Source organism: Erinaceus europaeus, chromosome 7, assembly GCF_950295315.1.
Source record: "Erinaceus europaeus chromosome 7, mEriEur2.1, whole genome shotgun sequence".
NCBI classification, from domain to species: Eukaryota; Metazoa; Chordata; class Mammalia; order Eulipotyphla; family Erinaceidae; genus Erinaceus; species Erinaceus europaeus.
This window is the reverse complement of record NC_080168.1, coordinates 97,137,127-97,155,373: the sequence shown is the minus strand read 5'-3', so window position 1 is coordinate 97,155,373 and position 18,247 is coordinate 97,137,127. Positions and strand designations below refer to the sequence as shown.

General features: G+C 40.6%; 1 non-coding gene across 1 annotated transcript; it reads left to right on the top strand.

The window, feature by feature from the left end:
- Positions 1-127, top strand: LOC132539657 (small nucleolar RNA SNORD22). The gene has a single exon (XR_009550988.1). It is a non-coding gene; the product is annotated as a small nucleolar RNA SNORD22 (small nucleolar RNA).
- The last annotated feature ends 18,120 nt before the right edge of the window (positions 128-18,247 follow it).

The following is an 18,247-nucleotide window of genomic DNA, read 5'->3' as shown; positions in this document are numbered from 1 at the left end:
ACCTGGTGAAGAAACACTCAAATATCTTACCTCCTGTCCTAGTCCCAGAGCCTGCAGAAGTGAACCTACTGGGACTGGCTGGGGGAAAAAAGAGGACTTTTGTTCCAGCAGGAACTGTCTGAGGGATTAACTGTACCCTACTGAGTACATAAAAAGCAGTGATTCCCATCTAATAAGAACTTCACTGTCTCTATACAGGAATTCCAGCCTTGTAGGACACAGCTTTATCCAGCCTGTCTGTATTGATCAGCTCTCAATTCTAAATAAAAGTCTATTTAACATTTAAAAAAATAAAAAAAACAAAACTTTCATTTTGGTATTTCTGATAATTTTGCATCAGGGTGATGGTGCTGGGGGAATAAGAGGAAAAGTCAACAGTTTTCCTAAAAAGGAAGAGTCCCTAGAATGGAAGGATACTTTTCCATAAAGGAAGACCCACTAAGGGACTGGGTGGTGGCACACCTGGTTGAGCGCACACATTACAAGATAGAAGGATCTGGGTTCAAGTATGCAGTCCCCACCTGCACAGGGGAAGCTTCATGAGCCATGAAGTAGTTCTGCAGGTATCTTGCTCTCTTGCTCTCTATCTCTTCCTTTGCTCCTAATTTCTTTCTGTCTTACCAAAAAAAAAAAATAAAAATAACACACTGACAGGTGCCCTCACACAATTTAAAAAGCCATAACTTAAAAGAGTGCTGATGCTCAGTCTGTTCTCAAACCTACATGTCTCTTCCATACAAAAGAATTCCTTCTGCTTGACTTGCTGCCTTTCTTTTTCCTTTTTTGCATTAAGAATCTGGGCTTCCTCTTAAAATGCAAATACCTCTAGGAAGGTTATACAATCATTGCCAAGTAAGAAAAGCTTTCACCAGATTGTTTCCAGCAAATTTAAGGCTTATAATGCATATTATAAAATATATTATTATATATAATATATAAATAAAGAGAGATGGTATATGTTACGTATAAATATAATTTATGTTATATATATTACATAATGTATGCCCATGAAGGGTGGCATTTTTGAGCCTTGAGTGGAACGGTGCAAAGAGTACCGAGGTACATGCAGACAGTATGGAATAACAATAGTCTCTTTTTTTTTTTTTTTGGAATTTTGCCGAAAACTTAGCTTTTTTTTTTTTTTTGCAAGATAATTTGCTTTGTTTTTAAAATATTATTTTATTAGTGACTTACTAGTGGGTTATAAGATTATAATATTACAGGAGCACAGTTTCACAACACATGCACCATAAAAAGTTCTGTACACTTTCACCCCTAAATTAACCTTTTGTAGATTCCATATTTACTTCTAGAAAGAATATTCCTGGGACTGGGTGGTGGCACACCTGGTTGATACATGTACCATGTACAAGGACCTTGGCTCAAGCCCTTAGATCACACCGGCAGGGGGAAGCTTCATGAATTGTGAAAATGTCTGTCTACCTATCTATCTATCTATCTATCTATCTATCTATCTATCTATCTATCTATCTATCTCTCCTCCCCCTCTCATCTTCTGTCTTATCAAATAAAATATGTAAATAAGTAAACCTTTAAAAAAGAAGGAATATTCCTGATTTTCAGAATCAGTAGACACATTTTGACATTCTAATTTCATGACAACATTATCCACAATAGCCAAAAATTGGAAACAACCTGCGTCCATCAACAGATAATTAGATATAGAAGCTAGGATAATATAAACATAATGGAATGCTACTCTTCTGTAAAAAAAGAAAAGATGAAATCTTGTCATTGTAACAACATGGATAGAACTAGAGGACATTATGCTGAGTGATATAAATCAGAGAGAAAGAGACTGTATGATTTTACTCTTTTTTTAAATGTCCTTTTTGTTTTCTTTTAATATTTATTTGTTCCTTTTTTTGTTGCCCTTGTTGTTTTATTGTTGTAGTTATTATGGTTATTGATGTCATTGTTGTTGGATAGGACAGAGAGAAATGGAGAGAGGAGGCCAGAGAGGGGGAGAGAAGTTTGTGAAGCAACTCCCCCTGCAGGTGGGGAGCCAGGGCCTCGAATAGGGATCCTTATGCGGTTCCTTGTGTTTTGCACCACATGCGCTTAACCTGCTGCACTACCGCCTTACTCCCAGTTTTACTCTTAAGTGGTATGTAGAGAAACCAAACCAAAAAAACCCCCAGTTAAATAAAACAAAGACTATTTTTTGACTGCAAGATCAAAATAGTGGTGACCAGAGGGGAGAAGGAAGAGAAGTGGACAAATTGAGTTAAATAGATGATGAAGAACACAATAGATCTTTTATTGATGAATTTAGTCTAGTATAGGTAGCTGTTGATTTATAGTGATGTATATCCCCAAATTAAAATTATAACGCATGTTGCTTCTACACCTCCTCCTTCTCTTTTCCTCCTTTTTACCAGAGAACTGCTGAGCTCTGGCTTATAGTGGTGTTGGGGATTGAACCTAGGACTTTGGAGCCTTAGGCACAAGAGAGTCTCTTTACATAACCACTATGCTATCTGCCTACATCTACAATGTTGATTCAATAAAATATTATACGAAGGGGGCTAGTTTGTGGTGCAACAGATTGAGTGTTCATTTTACAATGTGTAAGGACCTGGGATCAAGCCTTTAGTCCCCACCTGCAGAGGGTAATCTTCAGGACCACTGAAGCAGTGCCTTTCTTTCTTTCTCCCTCTGTATCTGCTGCTCCCCTCTCAATTTCTTTCTAAAAATAAGCAAAATATTTAAAGAAAAATATAAGAAAAAATGATTCAGCTTGGAGCTAGTTCTTAAAAGACTAAGAAAAGAAACCTTCAACTATTTCCAACTAATTTAATAAGTATTTATTTGGGCTGGGTAGTAGCACACCCAGTTGATAACGTGGACTATAATGCACAAGGCCCTGGGTTCGAGCCCCTAGTCCCCACCTGCAGTAGGGGACATGAGGGAGCTTCAGAAGTGGTAAAGCAATGCTACAGGTGACTTTTTATCTCCCCACTCCTCTGTCATGTTCTGTTTCTACCCAAATAAATGAAATATTTAAAACAAACAAATGCAACAACAAAAAGTATTTATTAAACCACTGTCCATGTTTGGGTGCTTTGTAAGGTGATGTTGACATTTTGTAAGCACCTATTGTAGCATATAAGTTTTGCAGACATCATTTTCCTTAATGCTCTCAACCTGTTCATTTGTTGTTGATGAAAACTAGAGGCAAGAAAGCTAAACCACCAGGTAGGGAGTGGCAGAATGGTAAATCCAACCCAATTATTTTAAGGCTGGGGAAATAGCATAATGGTTATGCAAAAGACTTTCATGCCTGAGACCCTGAGATCTCAGATTTAATCCTTAGCACCACCATAAACCAGAGCTGAGCAGTGTGCTGGTATGTCTCTCTTTCATGATAAATAAATATTTAGTTATACTCCTGGGACAGCCCCCCACACTCTTAGATACCATGTTTCTGAAGGTTTATTTGGTCTGTGTGATGGAAAGAGAGCTAATATAATTATATAATGGGGTCATCTTTCTATATAATGCAGAATGCCTTTACAAATTTTGAATTATTACATAGTGAGGAAATGCAAAAGGAAATCTGATGCTGGGTCTCATATGTTTCCTGAGGGTAAAATTATCTTCTGTAAAAAAAAAAAAAAATATATATATCTTCTGTAATAAAATCAGGAGAATTTTTAGTTGCAAATAACATGAACATGGGTTATGAAAGACTGCAGAACTCACAACTGATGTGCTACTGAGGGGCATTATGTTAAATATTGAAGATTATATTTTTACAAGCAAATATATTTAATGAAGCTGTAATTCCATTAACTAGAATATGAGAAACACATATTTCAGAACAAGCCTGTCAGAAGACTAATACTCTCATGTAATTGAAGTAATTCTTTACTTTTACAGTGATACTTTCAGTATGCCAGTACACAAACGGAATAACTTTATTCCCTGCTAATTGGAATGTGTAATTTTGAAAGAGGTATAGATCATCTTAATTAGAAATAAGGTTTATGATGTTGAGATAATGGCCTTTGGTTTAATAATTTGGAGCAAGTTAATTTACAGTGGGAAACAGAACTCTGACCCTGACTTGCTTGTGGTTCAGGTCTGTTAGCCTCCATAATTTATTCAACGTCCAGTATTTATTCTCTGCAAGCAGGAGAGGGAGAGTCCCCAGCCAGCCCCAGGCAAGAGGTGAAGAAAGCAGCTCAGCCCCTTTTTTCCTTTGGGAGCTGAGTTCCCACTCCTGGTATTTACTCTCTCTCCCCTGGTTTTGAAAGTGACTCTCTCATGGGATTTACAAGTGCAGTTTGTCAATCGCTGCCCTTCTGGCAGCCTGGGCAGAAAAGAATCTGCCACCATTCCAGTTCTCTCTCTTATTCATACTCTGCTTTCTCCTGATTAGGAGGAAAAGATTGAAACTACATCTAGAATCACAGAGGGAGGATGGGGAGTTTGTGGAATGTCTGAAGCATCCAGTCTGGGTTGAGAATGAGTAGGCATCATCCAGCACACTCTTGCCCTTTCTTTAAGTTGTTTGGAGGTGTCATTGCCCCCCTCCCCACCTTGTGTATACAGGGAAGGCTGTGACAGCCTAGAGGGATCTTTATGTAATTAAGTCTTCTACCCAAAGGGAGTGTTTTTTTTCTGTTTTGCAAAACGACTGTTGAGCTGGCTGTGACTCTGTCTAAAGTAATTACTATTGTAGCCGTCTAGTCCTGTAAACGTTCCTTTTAAAATGGCTTTGTATACTTGTTCTCATTGGAGACCTACAGTAGTCCATTGATCTGACCCGAGTCAGGGACTCGTCATATGTCTCTGTTGTGCAGGTGAGGCTCAGGCTGAGAGACTTTGTGCTTGTGACTTTATAGCCATTGCCCTTTCTCATGAGTTAGTATTTTACAGACTTCTTATTATGAGACTGTGACTCTGTGTATGAAGATAGACTAGGATAATGAACTTTTCTATATCTTGTTACCCAGATTCAACAACTGTTAAATGTAGTCAGATCTATATGCAATTACCAGGCATCATATCTGCTCCCCCCCCTTTGTGGTTAGAGCATCACTATGCCATCTTCCAGAAGTTGACTTATTTATTTATCTATTAATGAGAAAGAAAGGAGACAGAGATGCTCAAGGATGTGTTGCAGTGGATAAGGTGTTGGACTCTCAAGCTTGAGATCTAGAATTTGATTCCAGAGTGATGCTCTGGTTTGCTTTCTCCCTCTCTCTATCACTAATGAATAAACAAACAAGTAAATATATAAATACATGTTAACAAAAGAAAGGGTGAGAAGGCGCGAAAACCAGAGCATCACTCAGACACATACAATGTCTTGGGTAGAACTCAGGGATATCATACTTGACAGTCCAAGGCTTTATCGTCCCTAACTTCCATCATGTCTTATTGCCACCAGGATTTTGCTAGGGCTCTGTGCCGGCACTATGAATCCACCACTCCCAGAGGCCATTTTCTCCTTCTTTTTTTTTTTTTTCTTTCTTTTTATTTGATATGTGGGGTGTGGGGGTCTTGAGCCGAGAACCTTGTGCATGGTTCATTTAACCGACTGTGACACCACCTGGCCCCCTCCACCATGTCTTTTTCAATTTAAGTTTTATAATCTAAAAATGGACATATTCCTGTGTTGGTGTGATACCATTATCACACCTAACAAAATTAATAGTAATTTCTAGATATCATCTAACATGGAGCTTATACTTAATTTATCTCATTTATCTTAAAAAATCCTTTTATAGGAATATGTTCAAATGAAGATATATAAAACTTTTTTAAAACATCTTTAAAATTTTTTTTTATTATCTTTGTTTATTTATTGGATACAGTCAGAAATCAAGAGGGAAGGGAGGGATAGAAAGGGTGAGAGACAGAGAGACACCTGCAGCGCTGCTTCACTACTTGTGAAGCTTTCCCCCTGCAGGTGGGAACTAGGGGCTCTAACCCAGTTCCCTGCGCATTGTAATGTGCGCTAAACCAGGTGCGCCACCACTCAGCCCCATATAAAACTTTTTTATTCTACTATTATTTCTCCTTCTTTCCAACTACTTTACTGCTGCCTTCTCTAGCTTTTGAATGCTTACTGAAGTATTTACCACCACCACCACCAATAATCATAATAATAATAACAACAGTGAGAAACAACAAGGGCAACAAAAGAAAAAAAAAAAAAGCCTACAGGAGAAGTGGATTCACACAGGCACTGAGCCCCAGGTATAACCCTGGGGCAAAAAAAAAAGTTATTTAAATGGGATGATATGGAATGTGCTTTTTTGTCTTATTTCTCATGCTTGGCATAATTGTTTTGAGATATTTTTGTTAATACGCATTTCATTATATGCATACACCACAATCTATCTGTTCTTATCTTAATGAACTTCTGAGTTTCCAACTATTACATATAAAACCACTATTAACATTTTTGGATAAGCCTTTTGTTGACCATATACTTTGTCATAGGCAAATAGTGAGTAATGAAATGATCAGGTATTTATGTCTAATCTTTTTTTTTGTTTGATATTTATTTATTTATTCCCTTTTGTTGCCTTTGTTGTTTTCTTATTGTTGTAGTTATTGAAGTTGTCCTTGTTGGATAGGACAGAGAGAAATGGAGAGAGGAAGGGAAGACAAAGAGGGGGAGAGAAAGACAGACACTTGCAGACCTGCTTCACCACCTGTGAAGCTACTCCTTTGCAGGTGGGGAGTTGGGGGCTCGAACCAGGATCCTTAGACTGGTCCTTGAGCTTGCCACCACCTGTACTTAACCCGCTGTGCTACCGCCCGACTCCCTTATGTCCAACTATTTAGTTATACCCCTATTACTACTACCATTTTGCTGCCTAGGGCCTCATGTCTTCATGATTCCACCATTCCACTGGTGAGTAACACAAGAGGGAGAGCAATAGAGGAGGGGGGGGCAGAGTGGAGAGGAGAGAGAAGAGACCACACCGCTCTTTCTCTTGTGAAGCTTTCCTTTTTGCAAGGTACCGCCATTTGGAGACCATGGGTTTGAATCCCGGTCCTTGCATATGCTAAAATGTGCACTTTATTGGATGAGCTATTTCCTGGCATGTTTGCTCCCTTGTTTTCTTCTTTTTTGTTTGTGTGCAAGAGAAGATAAAATTTAGATTTAAGGGGCTGCGCAGTAGCGCAGTGGTTTAAGCACACATGGCACAAAGCTCAAAGACCAGTGTAAAGATCCTGGTTCGAGCCCCTAGTTCCCCATCTGCAGGGTGGTCGCTTCAGAAGTGGTAAAGCAGGTCTGTAGGTGTCTACTTTTCCTTCCCCTCTCTGTCTCCCCCCCCTCTCAATTTATGTCTGCCCTATCAACACCACCACCAATGGTAACAATAACAACAACAACATGGGCAACAAAATGGGAAAAATGGCCTCCTGGAGCAGTGGATTCATAGTGCAGGCACTGAGCCCCAGCAATAACCCTGGAGGCAAAAAAAAAATACATATATATTTAGACCTTGATATTGAATGAGATGTCTGGAGAGTAAATAGGGAATGTCAACTGCTTGTCTGAATTATGACAGTGGTGTCAGATGATGAATTTTGGTATTAGGTAAGGTTAACTACTGCAGCAAGCATGCTCGAAATACAAAAACTATTTAGAAACTTTATTTATCTCATGAAAATATGATGGTAATAATAGCACCATATTATATTTTTGTTCTAGGATTCCTGCACATACAAAAATGTGTATAGCATGCCTTACAAACTGAAATACTAAACAGATATTACTATCAGCAGCACATGCAGGGGGTAGCAGTAACTGCTTCAGTAGTGCAGTCCTAACTGTTGTTACCTCTTGTCAGATGACACTAAGTCATCCTTTTTAATTCATTGTAGCCAGTGTTTGGCCAGGGTTCTGTGTCTGTTTGATTCCACTGCTCCTGGAGGACTCTGTTACTGTTGTTGTTATTATTATTTTCCCTCAGAGGTGAAAGACAGAGAGGATGAAAGATAACGCAATTTCAATACTTCCCCTTTGCCTGGTGCTTCTTCTTCTTTTAATTTTTTTTTCTTAAAATTTTTTTTATTATCTTTATTTATTTATTGGATAGAGACAGCCAGAAATCGAGAGGGAAAGGGGTGATAGAGAGGGAGAGAGACAGAGAGACACCTTCAACACTGCTTCACCACTAGTAAAGCTTTCCCCCTGCAGGTGGGGGTTGGGGTGTCGAACTCAGGTCTTTGCACATGGTAATATGTGCACTCATCCAGGTGTACCACCACCCAGTCCCCTACCCGGTGCTTCTATGTGGTGGCCTGGGACTGAAGCCTGGGTCTCATGCATGGGAAGTGTACACATTGCTGCGTGAACCATCTTTCATCCTTTAAAATTTGTGAGCTCAAGGATATTGTCTGAGAAAGAAAAATCTGATGATCTCTTTTCTGCTTCTGGTAGAGCAGTAGTTTACTTCTTAAATATGCCTGTAGTGGGAAGAATTAATAGTTTGGTTCAGAAAAAAGCCTGGGGAGTAATGAGAAAACTCTTCTTCTTCACTCATCGGCCTGACTTTATGGTACAAAGTGCCCTTCGGAACGCTACATTGAATACTGAAAATTTATCATCTTTTGTATTTATTGCTAGATATTGCTTATGCTTATATCTGTTTCTTGGCAGTAGTCTCTGAAAAGACGTCTACTTTTATAGTATGTGGCACTTTGTAAATGTGTTTGTTGAGGATTCATGTAAGCTCTACTGTAATGGTTGCCTATTCGTGAGCATTAAAAAAAAAACACAAGGAGAGTTTTGATAAAAACAAACAAACAAGCAAGCAAAAAACCCACCTCCGATTTTAGTAGGGCCATCTGGTCCATTAATCAGGTTTATTTATTAAGTTTTTCTGTTTGGCTTTTTTTTTTTTTTTTTTTTTCCTATGAGAGCACTGCTCAGCTCTGTTTTATGGTGTTGTGGGGGAATTGAAGTTGAGACTTTGGAGCCTCAGGCATGAGAGTCTCTTTGCATAGCCATTATGCTATCTACCCCTGTCCTCTGTTCATGTCTTTTTTTTTTTTTTTTTTTTTTTACCAGAGAACTGCTCAACTCTGGTTTATGGTGGTGCAGGGGACTGAACCTGGGACTTTGGAGCCTCAGGCATGAGTCTCTTTGCATAACCATTATACTATGTACCTGTTCAGTCTTTGTAACCTGCTACCTTGCATTAACTAGTACTGTAGTTTGTATCTGAGAAGGCAATATATGAGAGAGAATGAAAATGACCAGAATACCAGAATGCTACTTTGTCAACTTAACTATTGTGAATAGTCTTGCAATGAATAAATGATGAATAAATGAATAGTGATGAATAAATCTTTCCAAACTGGTGTTTTTATATTCATAAGGGAGTTACCTAGAAGTTGACTCACATGGTAGATCTATTTTTAATTTTCAAAAATTAATTAATCAATTAATTTTAGCCTCCAGGATTATCGCTGGGGCTTGGCACTATGAATACACTGCTCCTGGTGGCCATCTTTTCCCCATTGTTGTTGTTGTTGGATAGGACTGAGAGAAATTGAGTGAGGTGGGGAAGACGGTGAGGGGGAGAGAAAGAGACCTGCAGACCTGTTTCACCGCTTGCAAAGCGGCCCTCCTTCAGGTGGGAAGCTGGGGGCTTAAATCCGGATCCTTGCGCTGGTCTTTGCGCTCTGTACTACGTGCGTGAATCTGGTGTGCTACCGCCTGACCCCCTATTTATTTTATTTTAATGAGAGAGATACAGAGAGAGAAAGATACACAGAAAGAGACCAGAGCACTGCTCAGTTCTGGCTTATGTTGGTGCTGAGTATTGAACCTGAGATTTCAGAGCCTCAGGTATGAAAGTCTTTTGCATAATCACTACACTTTCTCCCCAGTCTTATTTTAAAAAAGTGTTTTTTAAAAGGAACCTCTACACTATTTCTTATAGAGGCGGCACCAGTTTACATCCCTACCAACATTGCATCAGCATTCACTTTTCAGGGCTGGGGAGATAGTTCACTGCGTAGGATGCCTGCACTGCCATGCCAGTGACCCAGGTGCAAGCGCTGGTGCCACATGGGAGGTGCTATGACAACGGAGGAAGTTTTGGTGCCATAGTATCTCTCCCTCTCTCTGTCTGTCTCTGTATTTTGAATGAAAAATTGGTCTGGAGTGGTGAGATCATGTCTGCATGAAGCTCAGGTTCCTCCGAAAGAGAGAGAGATCTTTTTTTTCTCATATCTTCTCCACCACATGTGTGCGTGTGTTGTGATTGTTGATTTTTGATGTAGACCATTTTTTAAAAAATTCTTTTCCCTTTTGTTGCCCTTGTTGTTTACTGTTGTCGTTGTTGGATAGGACAGAGAGAAATAGAGAGAGGAGGGGAAGACAGAGAGGGGAAGAGAAAGATAGACACCTGCAGACCTGCTTCACCGCCTGTGAAGTGACTCCCCTGCAGGTGGGGATCTGGGGACTCCAACTGGGATCCTTGTGCTTCGTGTCGTGTCTGCTGAACCTGCTGCGCTACCACCCAGTCCTTTGATGTGGACCATTCTTACAAGTATGAGATAATATCTGTTGTTTTGATGTGTCTTTCCCTAATCATAAGTGATGATGAACACTTTTCCACATGTCTTCTCACCATATTTTTGGGAGAAATACTTATTAGATCTTCTTTTTTTTGGATGGGGTTATTCTTTTTGCCTTTGTATGTGTCCTTTATGTAAGTTTTACCTAAGTAGAGTATAGGTAAGTTCTTTTAAAAATCAATTAATTAATTAATTTTTCCCTTTTGTTGCCCTTGTTTTTTATTGTTATTGTAGTTATTATTGTTGTTGTTATTGATGTCGTTGTTGTTAGATAAGTCAGAGAGAAATGGAGAGAGGAGGGGCAGACAGAGAGGGGGAGAGAAAGATAGACACCTGCAGACCTGCTTTACCGCCTGTGAAGCAACTCCCCTGCAGGTGGGGGCTTCAACCAGGATCCTTAACCAGTCCCTGTGCTTTGCGCCACGTGCGCTTAAACCGTTGCACTACCGCCCGACTCCCTATAAGTAAGTTTTTTGATATTAAACCCTTTGTCAGATATATTATGTGCAAATATATATATGTGTATACATGTATATATATATATTTTCCTTTTAGTAGGATGCATCTCTCTCTATCTCTGTCTCTGTCTTTCTCCCCTCCCCCCTTATGTCCTCTCTCCCTTCCATTGTTGTTACAGGGGATTCACTGCTCTGGGCTGGCGTTCTCACATAGAAACAAAACAGAGACTGAGGTAGAGAGGGAAACGCCTCGGCATAGAAACATTCTCCATTACTGTGGCAAAGCAAGCATTTTTCTAGGTGAGTCACCTTGCTGGATATACACAGTGATGTCTGTGGGTGAAACCATCAACTGCTTTTAACCCATTTCGTAGAATACCTCATCTCCCCCATTTAGTTGTTTGTTTTTGTTGTCATCAGGCCTTTACTGCTTTGAATCGCTTTATTCAGATAAAGAAAGACAGAGAGGAACCGATAATAACCACAGCACTGAAGCTTCCTTCAATGTAGCAGATGGTGGTGGTGGTGGGGGGGGAGCAGTTTGAACCTGGGTTGCACGCTTGGTAAAAGATCACACTATCCAAGTGGGCTATTTTGCCAAACCACATTTCCATTCTGATGACAGTGTCTTCAGATGCAACTGTTTCATCCTAGGCATACTGATGTGTTGCTCTGTATGGCTGGTCTGCACAATTCACAGTTCAGCTGTCCAGTTGCCTCTGTGGCATGCTGTACTTTTTGAAGCTTCACCCTGCCTCCCCTCCTGCATGCTCATCGCTGTTGTTGACTCCCTAAGTGTTATTAATAAACACCGTAAATGAGTTCCTTTTCCAGAATCCTAAATTTGCCCCCCAAACAGCCTCAGTGAGGATTATGGTGGGCAAAGTCCTGAGCACAGAAACTCAGCACACAGTATTGGCAGCTCATTCAAGCTTTCAACATAATTTCATACCTGACTAGTAGGAGAGTGTCTCTTACAAAATCATTGACCCACGGCGGTGGCAGCATCTGTCTATTAGTGGGTTGAACATTCAATTGGAATTTTAATAGTAAAAGTTAACTAGAATAATATTTCACTTGGACAGGAGCCATTTAATTTTCTTTTGTGAGTTAAGAATCATTTGACATACACAGCGATGGCAGTAGAAAGAAAAAATTTGATCTTCCAATGTTTTGAGAAAGGGAAAAGAAGTTATCCAGGACTTTTAGAATGTTTCTTTAAAGTAATAATTATTGTGGGCAGGGGTAGATAGCATAAGTTATGCAAAGAGACCCTCATGCCTGAGGCTCCAGGATCCCAGGTTCAATTCCCTGCCCCACCATAAACTATAGCTGAGCAGTGCTCTGGTTTAAAAAAATAATAATAATAATCATTGTGAAATGGTGCTAAGGCAAGGTGATCATGCTATTGAAATACTACCCCAACTTTTACTTAATTTTTTAAAAATTTCACTAGAGCACTGCTCAGCTCTGGTTTGTGGTGGTGTCAGATACTGAATCTGGGACTTCTGAGTCTCAGGTATGAAAATCTGTTGTGCTAGGCTATCACCCCAGCACTTTTACCTACTTTTTTTTAAAAAAAGATTTTTAAAAAATATTTATTAATTTCCTTTTGTTGCTCTTGTTGTTTTATTGTTGTAATTATGATTGATGTCGTTGTTGGGTAGTACAGAGAGAAAGGGAGAGAGGAGGGGAAGACAGAGAGTGGGAGAGACACCTGCAGACCTGCTTCACCACCTGTGAAGCGACTCCCCTGCAGGTGGGGAGCCGGGGGCTCGAACTGGGATCCTTATGTCAGCCCTTACGTTTTGTGCCACCTGCACTTAACCCGCTGTTCTTCTTCTTCTAGTGTTTGCCTTTCTTCCGTAGCCAGTCAACAGTGTCAGGTTGAGCCTGATGTAAAGTTTCGAGACCTCCTTTGAATTTGGAGAGGTGGCAGTCGTTGACTATGTGGGTCATAGTCTGTCTGTAGCTGCAGGGGCAGTTCGGGTCGTCTCTGGCTCCCCAGCGATGGAACATAGCTGTGCACCGGCCATGGCCTGTTCGATAGCGATTGAGGAGGGCCCAATCATGCTAGGTCAAAGCCGGTTGACGCTTGCAGGGGTCTGTGATGAGGTGTTTGTTCTTTATCTCAGCTGACTGCCAACTCTGTTTCCAAGAGACTGGAACTGGGGACCAGATTGGGTGACGAGACGTCAAGTGTTGGACAGGGTGGGCGAAGATATCCGCGTATATTGGCAGGTCCGGTCGAGCATAGACGTGGGAAATGAACTTAGATGATGACGCATCCCGACGAATATCTGGCGGGGCGATGTTGCTAAGAACTGGCAGCCATGGAACCGGGGTGGAACGGATGTGCTACCGCCCGACTCCCACTTTTACCTACTTTTAAGCCAAGTGAGTATGGAAAGAATAATACTGGCTTTTCTATCTATATTGCTAACATAGACTTGCATGGATTTTTAACATGTTCCAAGGGAAATTTAGAGAAATGGCATTCCAAAGTTTTATTTAAGGCAAATGTCAGTAATTTAAAAACTAATATTTTATAAGACTGCAAAAAACATTTTCTCTTTGATTTCCTCTTTTGATTATGGGTAACCTTACATGAAAAACCTGGCAATGTGGGAATACAGAGAGGAATGAGAGTGGAAAAACAAACAGTGGTCCGGGAGATGGTGCAGTGGATGAAGCATTGGACTCTCAAGTGTGAGGTCTTAAGTTCGATCCCTGGCAGCACATGTACCAGAATGATGTCTGGTTCTTTCTCCTCTTTCTCATCAATCAATAAATAAAATCTTTACAAAAAAAGAAAAAGAAAAACAAACAAACATTTCTTGATCAAGATGATCAACTAATGAAAAATCAAGAGATGATAGTGGCCAGGACTGGACATGAAGCAGACATGATTTGTTAAAGACAAACTCAAGCTTTCTCATGTGATAGTCATTTAGTTCTGTCTCTCTATCTACCTATTTATCGATCATCTATCTGCCTATCTATTTATTTATGTTATTTGGAGATAGGGAAACAGACTCAGAAGGGTTAACTTTATTGGATCTTAACTAATCTACAATTATAGGAATCAAATTTAAATAAAACAAATAAAAAAATATTCATATGCAAAGCTTCCTACAACTATTGCTCTAGTTTCTTGTAGTCATAGAATGGAGATAAAGAAGGAACTCTTCTTTAGCACAGTGCCTTTTGCCAACATGTGTGAGATTATATTCACCAGCAATAAACCCAGATACAGTAACATTACTTTAAAAAATTTATTTATAAAATGGAATATCTTGACAAGACCACAAGATAAGAGGAGTATAATTCTACTCAGTTCCCTCCACCAGAACTACATATCCCAGCCCCTCCCCTGATAGCTCTCCTATTCTTTAATCCTCTGGGAGTATGGACCCAGGATCATTATGGGATGCAGAAGATGGAAGGTCTGGCTTTTGTAATTGCTTCCCTGCTGAACATGGGTGTTGACTGGTCAATCCATACTCCCAGCCTGTCTCTCTCTTTCCCTAGTAGGGCAGGGATCTGGGGAGATGGGGCTCCAGGACACATTGGTGGGGTTGTCTGCCTAGGGAAGTCCGGTTGGCATCATGGTAGCATCTGGAACCTGGTGGCTGAAAAAGAGTTAAGATATAAAGCAGAGGGGGAGTTGGGCTGTAGTGCAGCGGGTTAAGCGCAGGTGGCGCAAAGCACAAGGACCTGCATAAGGATCCCGGTTCGAATCCCAGCTCCCCACCTGCAGGGGAGTCGCTTCACAGGCGGTGAAGCAGGTCTGCAGGTGTCTGTCTTTCTCTCCTCCTCTCTGTCTTCCCCTCCTCTCTCCATTTCTCTCTGTCCTATCCAACAACGACAACAACAATAATATCTACAACAATAAAACAACAAGGGCAACAAAAGGGAATAAATAAAATAAATAAATAAAAAAAGATATAAAGCAGAGGGAGTTGGGCGGTAGCACAGTGGGTTAAGTGCACGTGGCACAAAGCGCAAGGACTGGTGGAAAGATCCCAGTTCGAGCCCTGGCTCCCCATCTGCAGGGGAGTTGTTTCACAAGCAGTGAAGCAGGTCTGCAGGTGTCTATCTTTCTCTCCCCCTCTCTGTCTTCCCCTCCTCTCTCCATTTCTCTCTGTCCTTTCCAACACAATGACAACAATAATAACTATAACAATAACACAACAAGGACAACAAAAGGGAATAAATAATAATAAAAAGATATAAAGCAGAACAAACAGTTGACTAGTCATGAACCTAAAGGCTGGAATATTGTAGATGAAGATTTGTGGTCTCCATTTTGGAAAAAACTAGTAGGTCAGTTTTAGTCATATTATAAGGGGCCCATGATTTTACTAGTTTTTGCCTTCTCCTGACATCCAATATATAGGTGGACCCAAGTTATTGTCCACAGAGATGGTGTTGTAGTTGGAAAAAGGACTAGAAAGCTGGATCAGGGAAGAGAATACCTCCCAAGTAACATTACTTTTTAGATAATCTTATTTGTTTGGCAATTTTAGCCATCTCAACTCATTCAAACAGAATGTCTTGGTACTTGAGAGTCAAATGTCATTCCTTCTTCACTGGACACTGGCAGAGGCTGTCACCTTTAAGGAACACCTCACAGCCTTTGCTACCATAGTTATTGTTGATTCTTTCAGGAAGCTTCTTCCCTGGATAAGCATGAAGACTACAGGGCTCAACTCTCGGCTCCAGACTGACAGCAGTGGACTTTGTAGGTGACAGGAAGCCACTGAATAAACTCAACGTACAACTGGGTCTCTAAGCCCTGGAAATGGGGCCAGGTGGCAATGACAGTGACAAATGTGCTTTGTTTGCCCTCTGCAAGTCGACCCTGTCCTGTACTAACAGCTTCCTGCTAACACTGTCATCTCCTCTCTCCCACTTTTCATTCTTAGCACAGTGTTATTTGAAGGCATGCAGTCAGAGGGAGTTTTACAGGCCAGGGCATGTCAGGAATACAAAATTGTGGATGTGTGTGGCAAGCAAGTTTTTTTTTTTTTAATAGATTACATAAAGCAGTTTATTTGGTGACCACTTGGTTCTGATGCTGTCAACCTGGAAGTCTGTATGAGGTTTGAATGCCTAATAAGGACATACTGCACATCCTGTATGATGACAGCAGCAGGTCCTGCTTGCTAGTTGTCACACAAATGACAGTTGAAGTTTGTGAGAGCTCACTGTATGCCAGAAATTGTGCTGAACTTACTATATTATTTTATTATTACACTATCTTTATGAGGTATGTATTGTTATAATCATTTGTGAGGCAAAGAAACTGAGATTTGGAGAGGTGAAATAATACAAAAGGCACACAGCCACTAAGGAGCGGAACTGGGACTGCAAGCCAGGTCTGTCCAACTTGGAAGTCCATGCCTTCAGGTGCCACGTTACCTGCTATTTTGTGGCTGAGGGAAAGTGTAAGCCAAGACATATCTACTGGGTTGTTTGAAAAGCCTTAATATGTTTCCCTTTTCTTTTTCTATGCAAAAATACATCCTGCATTTTCTGATAACCAATAGATACTACCTTTACTAAAGCCCATAGGTAGAGACCAGTAGTCATTCTTGCAGGCACCAAGGCAACTGTGAAGAGACTGCCCATAGGCCATTCTGACCATTCTGACACAGAGGACAGGTCCTCCATCTGAAAGGTCTTGAGATATAGGGCCATTCAGGTTTTTAACCATTTATTGTAATAGTGTCTCCCTCCTTTAGTGAAGTTTCAAACCCCCCTCAACATTTTCTTCACCAGTTTCTTCTTGATGCTGATATGCCACGTGCAGTTCTGGGAAAGAGTTAGGCTTATGCCAACCCTGCTGCTCTGCTTGGGGTGCACACTGCCTTTAGAACAGCTGTTGCACAATTGTGACACACATTTTGATTTTCATTTGTCATAAAGGCAAAAATTAGCATTCAGATTGTGTGTGTGTGTGTGTGTGTGTGTGTGTGTGTACCTTGAGGGTTATTACTGGGGCTTGGTGCCTGCACTATGAATCCACTGCTCCTGGAGGCTATTTTTCCCCTTTTGTTGCCCTTGTTGTTTAACGTTGTTGTTGCCTTTATTATTATTGCTGTCATTGTTGTTGGATAGGACAGAGAAATCGAGAGAGGAGGGGAAGACAGAGAGGGGGAGAGAGAGACAGACATTTGCAGACTTGCTTCACCGCTTATGAAGTGACCCCCCTGTAGGTGGAGAGCCAGGGGCTCCAACCAGGATCCTTACATTGGTCCTTGTGCTTTGTGGCGTCACCTGCGCTTAACCCGCTGAGCTACTGCCTGGTCCCCAGCATTCACATTTCTTTTGGCTAGCACAAACAGTAACTTTTGTAAAATGTTAGCTCTTTTGTCACAATAGAGTGACTCGAAGTGATGTTTTAATTTTGCTTGAAATTTTCAGAATAAACTATAATTTTAATAACAATATAAATGTAATATAAATAATTTTAGTGATTAAACAGTGATTTCTAAAATTATAAGATTTCAGGGATATAGCTTCACACACCCATATATGTGTGTTTGACTCATCCTACCCAACACTATTCCTTTATTTTTAAAAAAGTTTTATTTATTTATTCATGAGAAAGATAGGAGGAGAGAGAGAAAGAACCAGACAGCACTCCAGGAATTGAACTCAGGATCTCATGCTTGAGAGTCCAGTGCTTTATCCACTGTGCCACCTCCCAGACCACCCCAACACTATTCTTTTTTTTAATATTTATTTTATTTAATTTATTTATTCCCTTTTGTTGCCCTTGTTGTTTTATTGTTGTAGTTATTATTGTTGTTGTCGTTGTTGGATAGGACAGAGAGAAATGGAGAGAGGAGGGGAAGACAGAGAGGAGGAGAGAAAGATAAGACACCTGCAGACCTGCTTCACCGCCTGTGAAGCGACTCCCCTGCAGGTGGGGAGCCGGGGTTCGAACCGGGATCCTTATGCCGGTCCTTGTGATTTGCGCCACCTGCGCTTAACCCGCTGCGCTACAGCCCGACTCCCTCCAACACTATTCTTTCATGTTCTATCCAAGGTGGGGCAAAGATTGGGATTTTAGAGTTTCTAGGTCTTTGACACATTTTGATGAGATTTTGGTGTTAAGTGGTAGCCTAGTTTCTTTTTTTTTGCTTCCACCGTTATTGCTATGGTTCAGTGCTTGTACTGGGATGCATTGGATCGACCTT